This window comes from Astatotilapia calliptera, chromosome 20 (genome assembly GCF_964374335.1).
Source record: "Astatotilapia calliptera chromosome 20, fAstCal68.1, whole genome shotgun sequence".
In the NCBI taxonomy this organism is placed as follows: Eukaryota; Metazoa; Chordata; class Actinopteri; order Cichliformes; family Cichlidae; genus Astatotilapia; species Astatotilapia calliptera.
Genome location: NC_137441.1, coordinates 2,920,955 through 2,937,047, shown reverse-complemented (window position 1 = coordinate 2,937,047; position 16,093 = coordinate 2,920,955). Strand labels below are relative to the sequence as shown.

The 16,093-nt window shown below is 41.7% G+C and overlaps 1 long non-coding RNA gene across 1 annotated transcript; it reads left to right on the top strand.

Annotated features, from left to right (window-relative positions):
* Positions 1 to 717: 717 nt before the first annotated feature.
* LOC145423127 (uncharacterized) lies at positions 718 to 1,694 on the top strand. The gene is made up of 2 exons (XR_013904224.1): positions 718 to 1,320; positions 1,419 to 1,694. It is a non-coding gene; the product is annotated as an uncharacterized LOC145423127 (long non-coding RNA).
* The last annotated feature ends 14,399 nt before the right edge of the window (positions 1,695 to 16,093 follow it).

Below are 16,093 nucleotides of genomic sequence, written 5' to 3'. Positions count from 1 at the left end.
TCGGCGGGTCGAGCTTTGTGTTTACGTCTTTGTGCAGAATCGGTGTACCTCCTCTCATTTACTGTTTTAGCTGTTTGGTGGTGGTTGAAATGTAGTAATATTTATATTAAAAATCGATTCAGGATTTTAATGAAATCGATATCACGTTATCCAAGCTAGAATCGATTTTAATCGATAATCAAAACCCGCTCCTAGTACCTGTGTAATCATGCTTATGTACATCTGGATAATGACACAAACTAGTGTTTGGTGCTTCATTTTTTAATAAACTAAAAGACAGAAATCAGATTATAGGATGTGTAGTGTTGTTTATTTATATTATGGTGTTTATCATTTGTGATATTTATTACTGTGTGCATACTTTATTAGGAGAGACAAAAAAAAAAAAAAAAATCTCTTCCTTGCTGGTTCCATCGAAGAAGAAATGCACAAGTAACTATGTAGCACGTAGGTAATCCAATTCCACAACACAGTGTGATGGGGAATCAGCTGTTTTTCTGCCCATTTTATTTCGAATCTGGCGCGAACCGGTGAACCAGTCCCTGAATCAGTCACGTGGTACGGACTGCCCGCGAGGCCTCGAACGTCACTGCATACGTAATCAAAGCAAGTCTCACAAAAACGCCCCCGAGATTACCCGACACACGATTCGACGCTTCGACACACAGGACACATCACTAGTCCACACTCACAAAGGGGGAGGAGTTCTGAAGGGGTGGGACTTCAGTCGCAAAGTCCCACCCCTTCAGAACCTTTTTCCCCCAAAAGGGAAATGCTTGTGGTCTCACTGTTACTTGTTCACATTCTAAGCTGCAGCTTTCATCAGATACAAACTTTCTGCCAAAGATGAGGGATTTTCTGACAAATTTTCCCTTTAGGGCTTTCAGCATTTTTGTTACCATCGTTGGCAGTTTTACTTACAATATTTTACTTGAGCGTGATATACAATGCACGTGCAAAGATGGAGCTCGAGACTGCAGCACATACATGTTCATGCCATTTTGCATTATATTTTTCTTAATACTTTGGACAGACAAGACATTACAGAGGACCTGCAAGTATACATGTGTGTGTGAATTTAACAATCAGGAGCAACAGAACCAGCAATGTGTCAGGACACAGTTATGTGGCGTTTTCTGGAGTCGAATTTTCAAGGCATTTTGTGTTGGTGTGCTATGGGTCGTCTCTGTGCTCGTTGATGGAGACTGGTATGTTTGCTGTGAGAGGGAAGCAGAGAAATCACAGTTAGCCTGCAAAGATAAAACCAGCATCACAGCTGAGGAAAATGTGATGATCAATTCTCTGAAAAACACATCAAGGGTGAGTTTTTCCTTTTGTTGTTGTTGTTTTTTCTCTCATCTGCAGCATTTAATTTTGTTTTGTGTTATTCTAACTGATCTTTGATCATTCCTTTTCAGCTTATTGGATTCTCGGTGCTCTTTGGTATTGTTTTTCTGGTGGCCCTGAAGTCCCTGTGTTGTGATTGCTGTAAATGCTATGATTGCTGTAAATGCTGTTGTAGCAGAAGAGCTGTTTATGACAGAGTGATCTTGGAACAGGAAGAAGAGGTACTGAAAGAGACTTTCAGAGAAGCTGCAAAAGAACAGTTGACCAAACGCATCTTTGAGAAAATAGATGAAGCGCAACCTGCAGCGCAACCTGCAGCGCAACCTGCAGCGCAACCTGCAATGCAACCTGCACCGCAACCTGCAATGCAAAATAAAGATAAATGGATAAAAGATCTTAGAAATATCGCTGCAGAAATTATTGAAGGCTCAGAAAAACCAGTGCTTTCTAAACAACAAAAAAAACAGTTGAATGACCTACAGGAGGTTCCACAGGCACAGGGGGAGGGGGGACAAGCAAGTTGAAGATGACTGACTGTTTCTGACCTGATGAGTCTGCTGCAAAAGAAAAAAAAGAAAAAAGTGAAAATCCAAAAAAACACAATTTGGATGTTCATGAATGGTTTGCTGAAATAAACTTAAAAATTTCAAGCTCATTGACAAAAATCTATCTTTTCCCTTTGAATGAGTTACTTTTTCTTTCCACTCCTGTACAGAGTTACATCAACTGCATCTATCTATCTGTATATATATATATACAAATATATACACACATATATACAAATATATACAAATCCTACAAGTAAGGAGTAAGAAATGAAAGAAAGAAAGGAAAAGTATTTCTTGATACTTTTGGATCTGCCTATTTTTGTATCTACCTTACAGCCACATAGGGGTATGCTGCCATCTTGTGGCACTGCTCTAAAAAAGTATTTTTTGGTCCGTACTTTACTTTTACTGTATTTCGTTACCCTGTATTTATACATGTGTAATGACAATAAAGTTGAATCCCAATCCTAAATGTTGCAGATATTTAAATTTTAAGTTAATGAAGCAAAAATTTCAACATGGCATTATTTTCTTTATCCAAGCATGGCATGAATTTGGTTAGGCTCCTGTCTAGTATATGGAGCCAATGATGATCCTCTTTGTTTGATTTTTATGGTATTTTCTCATTTTATTTATTTTCTATATTTTTTTTTCTATTTCATTTTCATTTTATTATTCCATTAACCCTTAGCTGCCTCCATAATAAAACTCAGATTTGAACTAAACAGAATCTTTGTTATTTTGACCACACATAAGCCTTTTGATCTCCTATATTTGAAATGTCAAATGCTTGTAAAGAGTTCATGTTGGTGTCCCAACTTCTGAAAAAAAAAAAGAAAAGCCATAAAAACAATTTTATTCTCACAACAAAAGGTACGTCACTTCCACCAGCTTTGGATGTTATCAGTCCATTCAATGGGCGTTATTTGCAGAAAGGCCCATAGATATGGACCAGTAGAGCCTTCTACAGAGGAGGATCGCTAACAGGAGCATGGAAAGACTCTAGAATCCACTCTCGGTGGACTCTGGTGGATAAGGCAGCGTTTACAGGTAAGGCCTTTTAAATGGTCAGCATTTATAGAGTGAGGATAAAAAGTCAGCAAGTGTCATCAATGTTAATGGCAGCTTCAGGTGGGTTTTGATTAAGCTTTTCACTGTAGTCTTCGCGTCTTCTCCAGCGGCTTCTGGAATACCAGAAAATACTGTACAAGATTGTCACGCATGCCACAAGCTTGTAGATCAATAACTGTCTCTTTTATTTTTTTTATTTTCTCTATTTAGCGGGGTAACATTGTCTGTGACACATTTCACTGACTCCCTTAGCGTGGCATTTTCAGCAGCGAGCGTTTCCACCTGCTGCTGGCTGTACTCCAGGGATTCTCGCAAGGATTTAAATTCCCGGTGAAGAATCTCCACCAAGGACAGCTTTGCATCGAAACTGGACAATCGTTTGTCGATTGACTCCAGTATGTCGGCAATGTCTTTACCGGCTGGCGATGTTGTGCCGGGAGAATCTGCCGGGCGACATCTTTTGGATGACGGCATCTCAGATTTGGCCGGGGAAGATGCACTCTGAGCCTTCTTCATTACGAGATCCTGGAAGCACTGATCAATGTGTCAGGGTCCTGGGTCTGAGTGACCCTGGACCCTGAGCAGTTATGGACTTGTCTTGTATTGCATGTATATTTGGTGTTGCTGTCCCTCTTCTCCCTGTTTGCGGATGTGTGTATGTGTTTCTGCAGGCGCCTTCAGGCCTGGTGGGTGTGGCTCTGCTGGCGGACTGGCCACACCCGAAGCTCCTGCCACACACCTGCTGTCATTCAGGGCTCGTGGGGGAACTATTTAGGAGAGTGTTGGAGCTCCCACCGGCGCGGGATCATTACGTTAGACTCCCAAGTCAGTGTGTGTGTTTAGGAAGTGCAGATCGTGTGTGTGTGCCCGCGGGGGTCAGTGTTTAACGGCCGCCTCTATTGTTTTCCTACAGGAGGAACGTGGAGAGGAAGGGCAGCACGCACAGGGTGTGCAGAAACTCTACAGCGGGGAGCACGAACACAGACGTCTGAGTGGGAGACACTCACGGGAGTCTTGGGGAGCAACAGGGATGAATGGTGCATTTATTGTTAACTTCACTTTAAATAAATCTGTCTTTATTCAGAGCTCCGCGGCTGGGTCCTCCTTTCCCTGACACCTGAGCTACAGGGGTGGCTGTAGCTCAGGTGTCAGAGCAGGTCAGCCACTAATCAGAAGGTGGTTCGATCCCAGGCTGCCTCCTGGCTGCATGCCAAATATCCTTGGGCAAGATACTAACCCCATGTTGCCTACTGGTGATGGTCAGAGGTGGCCAGTGCACCACCGAGCCAGTCCATCCTGGACTTTCTGCTTTCTACCCTCCACTTCCACTCTCCTACTCAGGCTGCTCACTGGCCCGGGCAGCCGGTGGATTCACAGCCTGACACGCCGGCCCCGACGTCTACACGCCGCCTGCGCTCCTCATCACAGCCGGATTCCTGGACATCTCAAGAGCCGGCTGGGGTGAGTAATAAGGACAATTTTTCGTTTTCCTCACCATCTTTGTCTGTGTCTGCAGTGGATGATAACGCTGCTTTTAACCAGCCGTTAACGCAGGCAGCGTTACCTCAGTCAGAGGTCTCCACACCACTCGCGGCTTCACCATCTGCCGTGGCTGTATCACCGTTCTCTCATCTGCCTGCAGCCGCCATTCTGCCATCATCTTCACCACCTGCTACGTCGCTACCCGGACCTGCTCAGCCTGGAGCTCAGCGAGCCGAGGCCAGAGCCTCCGCCGGAGGTGGAGCTCAGCGAGCCGGAGCAGGAGCTCAGCGAGCGGGAGGAGCCTGCACCGCCACCAGAGGAGCTCAGCGAGCAGGAGGAGTCCGCGCTGCCCGCGCAAGACCTCGGAGAGCTGGAGGGGCCAGCACGTCCGCGACCCGCCCGGCCAGCACGTCCACGAACGGCACGTCCGCAACCAGCACATCGTAGATCAGGTGCCACATCTCGTGGTCGCTCGTCGGAGCTACGCCGCAGGCCGCTGGAGGAGCAGCGCCGCCACTGGACCCGGGGCAGGCCGCCGGAGATGCAGCGCCGCCACCGCCACTGGACCCGGGGCACACTGTAAAATCTAATTAGTTCACAGAACTCAAAACTATGTAAACTCGTTGCCTCAAAAATAAAAAGTAAAGCTTACTTAAGATGACTGTTAGGACAACTTATTCATTGCAAGTCTGCAGTATTAAGAATAACTTGATATTTCCAACTGTACAATACTAATTGTTTACCTACTGACAAACATTTCAAGTTCAACTAAATGAAAAAAACAATTTGTGGTAACCTGAATATGATTAAAAATAATTAACTACACTTTTTGTAATGATGTTAAAATCAGCCCAACTTTTATTTTCAAACACAACATAAGTTGTGTATGTTTGGACTGAGGGGGGGGGCAAGTACAGGCCATTTCACTGCAGGGCAACCTGCATGTAAATGGCCTGTATTTGTATACCGCTTTACTAGTCCCTAAAGACCACAAAGCGCTTTACACATCCATGCCACGTCCACACAAACCGGGTATTTTTGAAAACACAGATTTTTCTATGCGTTTGCACCTTTCATCCACACGTAAACGGCGTTTTTGGTCACTGAAAATGGAGATTTTTAAAAACTCCAGCCAGGGTGGATATTTTTAAAAACTCAGATTTTGCATTTACGTGTGGACAGAAAAATGGAGAAAACGCGGAAAACGCAGCGTCAAAGGTGTGCGCATTTTTTGACGTCACACTGTGCGCCACGTTATTGCTTCGGTGAAATGAATTTCTAGAATACTGTTACTGTTAATTCTACTCTCTGCAGTGTTTAAATGCTTACATATACACACAGTTACTGTCCCTCCACACATACGACTCGGTTCTGCTTCTATGCCCCAGCTTTGTTTACTTTTTCCCACGAGGCTTCTAGACTTCTGATTGGCCAACATTTTTGCACGGTTAGGAATATATCGCCACCTGTTGCTTTGGCATGTTCATAGCAGCATTTTCCTTCATTTCTGCCTTTACGTGTGGACGGGATTATTTTTTAAAATGAAAACGGAAAATCTCCGTTTTCAAAAATACCCGTGTACGTGTGGACGTAGCTCCAGTCATCCACACATTCACACACACATTCACACACTGGTGATGGCAAGCTACATTGTAGCCACAGCCACCCTGGGGCGCGCTGACAGAGGCGAGTAAAGCCTTGATTGATTGATTGATTGATTGATTGATATAGGACCACACATGCTTTTTTCCCCAATCGTTGCTCATTTGCCTTCTGCGAGTGCCGTATTGAGCACTAATGTACTTTCTTCAAGATAACCAGGCAGTTTTGATTAAACTGCACGGCAGTCACAGGTAGGCCGTATGTTTGTCCTCCTATCCATTTTCTAGATTTAAGCAGTATAGTAGCTTATTCGTGGTCCTGTCTGTGGAGTGGCCATTTTTTTAATTCCAACTGTTGTGGAGAGGGCAGCAGCACTACTACAGTTCCAAAAGTTCTAAGATCTAAGTTCTAAAAGTTATACTAGGGCTGGGTCTCTGTTTTTTTATTTTTTTATTTATTCAATTTGATTCGAATCGGGAAAATTTGCCTCAGGCAGTCAGAAATATTATAATTCTGATCACTTATCAGCAGAGATGGGCAGTAACGCGTTACTGTAATCTGATTACTTTTTTCAGGTAACGAGTAAAGTAAGGGATTACTATTGCAAAAACGGTAATTAGATTACCGTTACTTTCCCGTAGGAACGCTGCGTTACTGCGTTACTAAAACCGTGATTTTTTAGCAAAAATGTCTCATGACAGTGACGTAAGCGAGGGCAACGTTCGTGACAACAGCTGTGTGCAGATCAACAATGGATCATATATCGATTGTGGGAGAGAGTATGAGCGTGCAGCGTTTAAAGCGTGGAAGTACTGACCTTACTTTGAGTTTGATTCCATAAAAAGTGACAAAAACATTAGCGTCCATCGTGCGTGGGAAGAAAACTTCTTTTTACAGCGAAAAAAACCCCTAAACTTCCAAGCAAGCACCGAATAGCTACGACGTAATGGGAAACTCACAGAGAAACTCGCGGATTCTTCCACTGACCGCGGCACACCTGCACCAGGGTAAACCTCCGCCTACCCCACTCCTGCTTTACAGGTGAAAATAGAGCAACAGGACCGCTGAGTGTTTGATTTTATTTATTTTCTGCTGTGTTTTACTTGCATCTATTTGAAAGACTGAGTGTAAACACAAAAAATATTTTAATTTATGTGCTGGAATGTGCAGAAAATAGGTTTAAATTAGGGCTGGGTATCGTCACTGATTTCTAGAATCGATTCAATTCCGATTCACAAGGTCCCGAATCAATTCGATCCACGATTCGATTTAATTCGATTCGATTCGATTTGAATCTGGGAAATTTTGACAGTCAGAAATATTATAATTCAGATCAGTACATTTACATATTTTTGTATCTATTAAAAGGAAGCTGACACACGCAAGACTTTATCACAGGTGTGAGCATCACAGCAGATGCCTTTGTGTCAAAGTAGCTGAAGATAAAACACAGAAAAACATGAAGGTGATTTTCCTGGCCTGGGATTTTATAAAAATAATCTGCAGTACATCAAAAACGAAAGAAAACCATTAATCAACACATGAACATCACCTCTGAAGTTACAGCGGTTTTATTAGAGACACGGCTAAGCGTTTTGCATTTTGCTTAATTTTAAAAAGTTTAAATTTGTTCAGTATTGAACGGCAGAAATTAGGTTTACTTTTCGGAAGAATGTAAAAGGGAAAAAAACCGTCGGCCGACAGCGCTGTAAACAACGGTAGACTTGTGCGTAACAAGCAAGCGAATAATGCAGAAAAGAGAGAGAGAGCTGTGCATGAAGTGTGATTTTTATCCTGAAAAGTCAGCAAAAGTCAGAGGGAATTCATGACGATGTTTATGTGAAGCGTAGTTTGGATCTTCTTTTGCTGCTGGTTCGGTCAATATTGTTTGGAGAGAGATAAAACTAACAGTCGTATGATCAGTGCAAAAAGGGCATAAACACACAGCGCAGACCCGCGGATCAGAATCAGCGAGCTGTCGGCTTTCAGCCCCGACCGTCAGCTGAGAAAGGCAACATCTCACTGATTCTGATCCGCGGGTCCGTGCTGTGTGTTTAAGTCTTTGTGCAGAAGCCGTGTTCCTGCTCTCATTTACTGTCTTAACTGTTTGGTGGTTGTTGAAATTTTGTGATCTTTCACCTGAGATTCTGGCATTTCGGGCAAAATAAATTTATATTAAAAAATCGATTCAGGATTTTAATGAATCAATTTTACGTTATCCAAGCCAGAATCGATTTTAATCGATAAATCGATTATAAAAACCCACCCCTATTTTAAATGTTAAACAAATTTTTTCCAGTCAGAGAATGTTGCATATAATTTAATTTTTGCTTGATCCATAAAGTTAAAAGGTTAAAACTAATAAAAATGTTTTAAAAAGAGACTTTTGGATTTGATTACATTTTGTATGATGGATTATGCAGAAAAAGTAGAATTGGGCTGAAAGATCTATCGCTTTATCACCTCTTCAGGTTGTAAATCGTGTTTTTAAAGAGTAACTAAGTAACTAAGTAATTAATTACTTTTGAAAATAAGTAATCAGTAGAGTAACGGGATTACTTTTTTGAGGAAGTAATCGGTAATTAGTTACTGATTACTTTTTTCAAGTAACTTGACCAACACTGCTTATCAGTACATATCCATATTTATAGCAATAAAAAGAAAGCTGATACTTGTGAGACTTCATCAGAGGTGTGAGCATCACAGCACATGCCTTTGTGCCTTTATTATCCATTGATTAAAGATCCCTGATCAATGGCCATTAGTGCCATTCAGAGAAATTTGGTTGAATGGCTGCAATCATAGCATTGTAACATAGAGAAAGATGTACCCTTAGGTCCCCTCAGGGAAACCAAATAACCTCTGGCGAAGCGGATGGCACAACACAGAAGAGCTACCTCATCAGGCCAGTGGACACTCTTTCAATGATGAGGATGTAACATCCTGGACAGGGAGAAACGCTGGTTTGAGTCAAGGAGGCCATTTATGTGAAAAGGGAAAGACCATCTCTGAACTGATTGCAGCCATTCCCCAACTCTCTGTGAATGGTACTCATGGCCATTTATCAATGGTCTTGATCAATGATCTTTCATTAATGGTCTTTGATCAGTGATTATTGATCAATGGTCATGACAATTTGCATATTAATCATCAAGGAGCTGACCTCACAGCCCATTGTTCATTCAGTGGTGCTAGTTTCAGTTATTGTGCAAATGTTTATAAGATTGGGGAAACCTGCAGTCAGCTGAGACTGAAGAAGTTACTTATACATGGCGCAGATTTTTGGGGGGTTTAAAAGCCACCGAGACGCGGTGTTTAGAAAAAATGCGTCTCAACTATCCCGATACTCCTGCCCCATAAGGGATCACTAAGGGTTTTGTTTAGTCAGCAGTTGTCCTTCTCTCCTGGGTCGGAGCTTTCTTTAGGTGCCTTTCCAGCTTTGACAAAAGTCCAGCTGGGATAACCACATTTACTCAGGGCCATGATGCCACAGTTATGCTTCACAGTACGAGAAACACACATGGAGAATTAGACTAAGACACGCAACTTGCCATGGGAAGACAATAGCATATACAGCAGACAAAGCCAGAGACAGAGAGCGAGGGGGGGAACAACAGTGGCTGACACAAACAAAGAAAACAAACATGAGACTGAGGACTAAGTTAGACAGTAACTAGGAACTAGAACTTAAGTTACAAAACTCAGAGGCAGCGAACATCAGAATCTCATTATTTTGCAAAAAATCACAACAAGCTTAACAAACTCAAAAATGATGATGACCCAGGACCATGACAGACGTGGGAAGTAAGTAGCAGCTAATGAATAATGTCTGCTGTTCAGCCGACACTTTTGTTTCATCAGATGCCCCTTAAAACACAAGTTGACAGTTTCCTGGCAGTTTCAAGTGTAATGTAGTGACTTGAACAGATCACAGGGTGTCACTCTTGACCTGCGTATACACTGTAAATTCGAGCAATTTGGGGCATTTGTCCCCACAGGACATGGTAGTTTCTCATTTGCGTGGGCGCCATCTTGACTCAGTGTGATTGCTTTGTAAGAAGGTAAGTACTGTTAGTGGCATCCCCCATGAGTTTCGTTTAAAATAAGTATTATACTTTGTAAAATGTCCAGTCAAATTATGTATACATTGAGTGTATTCAGATGTTCATGTACTGTCTGATGAGAGTGTGAGGAGTTTGTAGTTTTATGTTTTGTTTGGAAAGATCTGCTGCGATTTTGTGCTGTTTCCTGTGTTAACAGAGCGCTCATTCATGCACAGTAATACAAGACAAAGCATTAGCGCTTCAGCTACGGTTTGCTAGCAGTCTTTTTATGTTCATTTTGTCTCACACGTGCACCAGGACCCAGAGATTGTTGTAAACGTTCCTTAATTACATGATTATATTTCGAACAATTTGCTTTTTTGTTGCACTTAACTATATTTTAATTTTTAAGCAAAGTGTTTACTGTAATTGCTTTGCAAGGGCCAGCAGCAGAGATGAAGTGGTGTATACCCTGGTGTCTAAATAAATGGCGCAATGGTGCAATCCCAGCCACAAACTGAAAGCTTGTGTCTGACTGGTCTCTGTGCTGCACACACCAATCCAACACAAAGCAACACAACGCAGAGTTTGGAGCGCAGGAAGGCTGCTGCACTGGTAGGGTTACACAAGGTATTAGAGTTTCACTCAATGTTGTTAAACTGTTTTAAACCCTGATCTCTGCCTCACTACAGTTATGCCTCAGCCTATTGTCCTTATGGTGTAGAGTTTACATACTTTGTTGAAAATCCGCTGGAAAGATGCATTTTATTTATCTAAAGCCTAATTGCCCAGACAACTAAAAAACATATGTAATGTAAATAGAGGCCACTGGAGGTCACTGCTGTATCACTTTTTCTCTGTAACCTCTTGTTAGGTTGATATTCCAGTTATTTTCCTACAGTAGTTCTGTTCAGGCATTTCTTTCTTTCTTTTTAATTTTCTTTTCCTTTTTTGCTTCTACATCTACATGATGATAACCTTTGCTTAAGTTCACAGTGATTTCCTGGAGGACATTTTACCATATTTGTTGTATCAGTGGTGGATGTTCATGTTCAAGTTTAAAGCCTCACTATATAAGCAATGCTTGTGAGTCAAAGCTCAAGAGATCCTAATATGGTCATCTCAGGTGAGCACAGACTCCCCACCCATCTGCTTGTTGTTGTGAATGGTATAATCAGAAGAAAGTTAATTTAAAGGAAACTTGGTCTTAAGGAAGGAGGAGTTAAAACAGCTTGTTTTACACAGAGGATGAACTGAGGGGCTGCACCAAGGCTCGATTTAATATTAATAAAGATCATTCTTCTTAAACTGTGTATCATGCTAGAATAAAAATATTGAGGTGGAAATGAACATTATAGAATCGTTTAAAGCTATAATATGTAATGTTGTTGATTAAACATAGTCTTCACAAAATTATATAATTTACATAATTTCCTCTCAAATTAGTAAAGTATTATGATTCTAAAAATTTATAGCCAAGTATGGTCTGCCCATATAATCCCACCCTGTACAGAGTCAGTGAAGTGTACCGTCAAAACCAACTTTACTGTCAGTTCTGTTCAAATAATTCATAGGATCAAAATGTGTGCAATCAAAGAGATGAGTTGTGAAAAACAGAAAACTGTTAAAGGATAACAATATGAGGTTCAGATAATGTTCTGGAGTATGCAGGGATTATTAAATCATATACACATTATTGCAGTCTAATACGATCTGCCTCAACAGTAAAAACAGTAACCTGCTTTCAATCATATCGTAGAATAAGCAACCAACAACTGGAGAGCAGAAAGGTCAGCGCTCGCTGTCATCCTACCACATTCTGCTGCACTTACATCCTTACATATCCTCATACACCATCTACAGTCTGCACTCACAGTATTCTCTCGCTGGACCTCCTGCATCAGGTGACGGCCGTGTCGCCCCAACAACCTGGGGTTGTGCAGCAGGCATCATGCATGTTAGCTGCTGGATGGTTTCTATACTGTAGCGCTATCTAGTGGTCATAGTCATATCATGATATCCATGTGCTGTAGAGATTAAAGATCACAAGGGATAGAAGTCACTACAAAATAATCACAACTCCTTCTAAAGTAAGATATTTTACTTATTGTACCTTTAATTGAAAGTACCACCCTGGTTTCAGATAACACTGGTTCATTTTAACTCCTGAATATAAGAGACAATACTTACATTACCAGATAATCAATATTCTAAAAATACAAAATTTTCTTTTCTCCTATTACTTCCGGTCTAATCAGCTGCTCTTTCTATTTTCTGCATCCTTTCTGTCTCTCTTTTGTTTCTTCTCTCCATCTTCTCCTCATGTCCCATTATGACACAGATGACAGTATGAGCGCTCCCTGTGTCATTAAGGGAAAGAATTAAAGTATTTTACTTGTGAGCTGAATTGCTTTCCAGCGCTGTGCTGAATTGCCATAGAAACTAATGAAACAACTTCACAGGGAGCCGCTGAAGTCAGGAGCGCTGTAGTGCGCTCAGACTCCCCTGTCTGAGTCATTCAGTCATTTTGCCTTTATTGTTCATAAGGGAAATTTGGTTTGCAGACAGGCTTTGGAGGAAAACGCACAGCAGCTAATCGCACAGCATACAGAACATCAGCGAGGTAAACGACGGTGGATAAGAGCAGACGGGGAGAGCAGAGCAATAAGAAGCCACTGATGAAACAGAGAGCCGTTAGAGAGACCTGCGAGGCGGCATCATTGCATGTACAAATGAAGGCGAGTGATTGCAGCGGGACAAACAAGCCCGGAAGTCTTTTACCAAACAACACGCATGTTTTCAGTCTTTACAGAGGAAAGTCTCTGAGGTGAATCTGATCTGAGCTTTTAGGCTATACAAATAAACTTGACCTCTGACCTGCACTCATGCAGGCTGAGACGTATGATGTGGAGACAGGACTGATGAGGACCAACGTGAAAAGAGCTAAAGGGAAACCAAAAATCCAGCATCTCCTGAGATTCTTGCAGGAAGGGATGGAATGAACTCGTATTTGAGTTGTTTGTTTAATATTTCTCTTCTTGGCATCTTATCAAATGAACGCTGGCTTAGTTTAACGTCAGCATAACAGGAAAAACCTGAACCGTTACTCTGACTTCAGAGTAAAAATGCTTATTAAAGGTGGCCTCTGCAGACCTGTTACCTTTCTTGTTGTGTACAAAACAAATCTTCACTGTAGTACAATACAAAGCAACATGTTAGAGTACTCAGATTACTTTTTTGTTATAAACAGTAGCAAAATCATTAGTGTTCAAAAAATGTGATGTTTTGTTACTTTTATAAATAAAAGGAAATCCCGTCTGTATGCAGCAGTGTTCGTCAGGAGCTTCAGTGGACCAAGAACAATGCAAGTTTTTTTACACCAGTGAGGCAAACACTACTTCACTATTGAGCTATACTGGACCACCTTGGAAACATGGAAGCAGTGACTGGGGAGCTCAGTATCTCTGCACAGACTGCTACCCCTGTGGCCAAGACCCAGACAGACCCACTAGAAAACCAATGAACAGATGGATGAACGTGGCCTTAGAAAACAATTGTCAGGTCAATAAACTAATACAGGTGTAACACATGACTATTGGTTGACATGAAAACTCAAAACTGTAGCTCCACAGTGCCAAATGAGGCTGGCTCCAAAAGCATGTCAGTCCCCATTGACTGTGTTAAAATATCCAAGTTTACAGCATCACAAAGCATATTTACCACGTGGTACACAAAAGTTTTTCCCCTCTATGTCTCTTCCATCTTTGGACTATTTCCTCCTTCGTAATATTTCAGAGTGATATGATTGTTTTTTAAAAAATTATTAGTCCATCTGGATAATTGAGTTAGGGGCACAACTGTTTTTCGGTGTTTGACGCAGGTAGCTAGTGTTGGTCGGTTTATGTTAGGTCTCATCCACTAGTTCATGTTGTTAAACCTTTTCTACTGTTGGAGCATTTTTGAGTATTTTTGATGAACTGAATAATAGTTTTATGGTTTTTCAGGGTGATACAAACCACAAAACACGTTTGTGCATCTGGTTTGATGAGCAAAATTCTAGTATTTTAATGCATTAACTAATAAATATGTGTGTACGTACCTAGCACCCATACAGTTTAAAGCACCTGGAAGCGGCTGTTATGATTTGGCCCTATAGAAATAAGACTGACATGAATATATGAATTCAGCTAGCTCATAAAGCTAACTAACATTAGCTGATAAATTAGCATCACATGCATATAAGGTTGCTAATGGCTCTAAGAAGCATAGCAGCAGTCAGAACACTAATGTCAAAAATTCATAAAGTAGTCCAAAACCACTGGGTGGCATCATGGGTACTACTTTTTAAGGCTACTTCCTATAATACAGCAAAGATTCAGTCTAAAAAGGTGGAGCCATGGAAAGTGACACATATTATTTTAAAGTAGGAAGCTGTTAAAAAAGGAAAATAAGTATATAGAAAGACGGACGGGACAAAGTTCCTTTTATAGACACTTGAGGCTACAAAAGCAAGTCAGTGCCACAGACTCCCATGGTAAAATCTCCAGCTTTACAACTGATGATGTGATACTCATGATGTGGATGTTATTCAGGCCTAAAGTCAGATGTGTGTCAGCTGACATGGGCAGAATCCTGCTAGGTTTTCCCTCTACTAACCTGAGTCGCTGAACTGGACCTCTCTGTGTGGTACAGAGCACTATTCATCAGACATGGAGGTTTGTGAAGTGATCAAGTTTGGGAGGGACTGAGATGGACAGCCCAGGTTGGAACGTTTGGAGTGCAAGAGGCAAGACTGGGAATGATTTAGCCACATCAGAAGAAACATAATGGATATTCTGGGAAAAGTGTGTCGAAACCTTAGCTGCTAAAGAGGACGACAAAAAAGGTTACCGGATATATGAGAGAGGGCATGATGTGTACAGGGTGAGATGGGGCAGATTATTCATTTTGGAGACGTCTAAAGAGAGCTGAAGAAGAAGGCCTGGGCACCCGTACAGCTTCCTAATCGAGTTGCTAGCTGATAACAGCACTGCGCCCTCTTGTCCAAATATGGTTACTTCTGGTTCCCAAAGATGATTCCAGACTAAACACCAACACCAAGGCTTAAAAATGCAGAACCAAAACCAGTGAATGATATCATAGTAGTTGCATAGCTAGCATATGCTGGCGGGCAAAGTGCCACAACCAGCTAAAATATGATTAGATATTTAGTTTAAATGCAACATTTGTTTGAGAAACTACAGCAACACATTTCATCAAGTCTGATTATCACTATTATAATTTCATGTTGTACAGGCCTTCCTGTTGTGACTTTGTTTCACTTTCCATTTTGTATTTGCTTCACACGATGACCACAAAAAATCGTTTGATTGTGAAGTCGTTTTGTTTTTGTCTTTTTTTAATTGACAGTAAACAGCAGACCGCAGCAGCTAACAGCAAACACGGCCATCAGCTTTTCAAATTAGCTTTTTAGCTGCACATAAATGGCACCTCAGCTCTGAAAAATAACCTACAGCCACACCGCCACATAACCGTCTCCTGATATGAGAGTCGTGAACAGCAGAGTCTGTTTCTGTTCATTTTATTTCTGTGGTGAGTGCTAATAAAGTTAGCGGGGTTAGCCTTCCCGGCTGTGTCCCAATAGGTTTTAATCCTGGTGCTGCTCATCTGACAGCTGGAGAGAAAAAAGATGTGGAAAATCAGTTTGTACAGCCCCACTGTGAAACACTGCTGATAGCCTCAAACACACACACCAAATAAATACACAGAGTTAAAGCCTGTGGCGTGCAGTCTAAGGGGGACCCATAACCTTGGACGAGGGGAATAGAAAGCGTATATGTACGCAAAAAATGTGTGTGTGTGTGTGTGTGTATGTGTGTGTGTGTGTGTGTGTGTGTGTGTGTGTGTGTGTGTGTGTGTGTGTGTGTGTGTGTGTGTGTGTGTGTGTGTGGTAATGAGTGAGTGGGTGGATGCAGAAAAGGAAGTGGCGACGAAGGTAGA